The sequence below is a fragment of the Gossypium arboreum genome, chromosome 3 (genome assembly GCF_025698485.1).
Source record: "Gossypium arboreum isolate Shixiya-1 chromosome 3, ASM2569848v2, whole genome shotgun sequence".
In the NCBI taxonomy this organism is placed as follows: Eukaryota; Viridiplantae; Streptophyta; class Magnoliopsida; order Malvales; family Malvaceae; genus Gossypium; species Gossypium arboreum.
The window spans coordinates 89,863,735-89,865,731 of record NC_069072.1 but is presented as its reverse complement, the minus strand read 5'-3'; positions in this window follow the sequence as shown (position 1 = coordinate 89,865,731).

Below are 1,997 nucleotides of genomic sequence, written 5' to 3'. Positions count from 1 at the left end.
TTTTAGCAAACTAGCTCCCTTGCCTCACTTATAAATAAGACCCCATTTCTCACTTTTGTAAACATCCCTCATCCCTCAATCATCCCTCACTCGTTCATCCTTCTCTCCTCTCTCAACTCTCTTAGCCCTCACCCCTATCATTATCTTTGCATAAAGATTTTTAGCAAATTAGCCTCTTAAAGAGCCCTTGGTTAGCCATCTCGGAGAGCCATCAGCAAAGGAGTGAAGCAAAGGAACGAAGGAGCCCTCGTCAGTCAGAGTCTTAGGTGATAGCCACTTTGAATTGGGTTTAATCTTTCTTTTCTTTAACTTAATTCAGGAATTTTTGCTATGTGTTTACTATTCTTATTTACAACAATGATAGCTTAATTTTATTTAAGCTAGGATGATTATTTTGATTGAATAATATTTATTTGATTGATGCTTATAATGTTTGTGCCTTAATCGATCATGTTTTCAATTAAAATCAAGTCTTTATTTCATTCATACGTGATTGAAATGCACCTGAATTAGCTAAGCGATCCTAACCAGACGACGACTAATGGACACATAATTGAAATGTGCATGCTCAATTTAGATCCTAACCCAATTAAATTGCAGGTTACATAACAACCCTAACCAGGCTCTGTTATCTGCATAGTTTGTAGATTTGTGTGATTGAACAGTTTCAAACCTAACACGTCCCTGTTACCTCGCATGAATAATAAGAAACCCTTAGTAAATAAGGATCAGTAAAATGCGTATTTACTAAGTAAAGCTTTCCGAAAGGACCTAATGTGGTTCCCAAACTCATGAAAGATCGAGTTGGTATGGAATGTTTTTCCGAATATTGAAAAGCATGTTGATAATAATTTGAGTTTAACTAAAGTAATTGTCTTAGCTTATTTATGTTATAATTGTTGTTTATTGTGTTAATTTTGCTAAAATCTATTTCATTCATATAGTTACATGTTAGGATAAATCACATCAGGGATCATTGCATTTAGTTTAATATATTTTAATCATCACTTCTCAATTATATTGTTTTTATTTATCAAATTGTTAATATAATTTTACAAATTAATTGACTTAGCACAGATACAATCCCTATGGAGATGATAACTCGATACTTACTTATTACTTGATAATGACTGTGTACACTTGCACAAACCCTAGCGTTACAGAAATCCACATAGCAATCCTACTGTAGGGTAGTGCACTTCCCATGCCATCACAAGGGACCATTGATGGAGATAGTAGGTGTAACACCCCAAACTCGGCCCAGACGTTATGGCCAAATTTGTGATGTCACATTGAAGTGTTTTTCCAAAACATAAATTGCGTGAAAATTTGTTCTTGATGAAACTCCTTTAGGATCTTAACCAAAGTTTAGGGTGTCCAGTTCATCATGAAAACTCAAGTTATCCTAGCAAAACATTAATTATCTTAGTTTGTTATTAAAATTTAAAACAGTGTTTTTTGCGGAAGCTTTCAAAATGTGTTGCGTACACGTGGTGTTTCTAGAAAAACGTTTGTTTATAATTTCTTGAAAAATCTGAGACCTACTACTACCAGATTGAAATTTAAGTAATTAAATCCCTAAATAAAAATAAAAAAAATTAAAGAGGCCTTATTACAAAATAAAAACCCAAAATAAAATCTTAATTATAATATTAAAAGAAATTTCGTTGAGTGGCCACCTCTGAGTCCTCTGTCGCCTCAATCCATCAAAGCCTAGGGATTTCCTGCACAGTTAGCAGATGGGTGAGTTTACGAAACTTAGTGTGTGAAATCCCACAAAAGCATACAACCAGAGTAAACACAATTTGGTCCTAAGCACATGCAATATCAGATAGGCCTTAGCCTATTTTGGTAATAGTAACAGTCTGGGCCTGAGCCCGTTCCAGTAACAATAGCAGTCTAGGCCTAAGCCCATTTAACATTTCAGTATAGTATGCAAAGAAAGAGTCCTACCCAATCCATCCTCTACACACCATCTCCGTACCAACCCTACATAC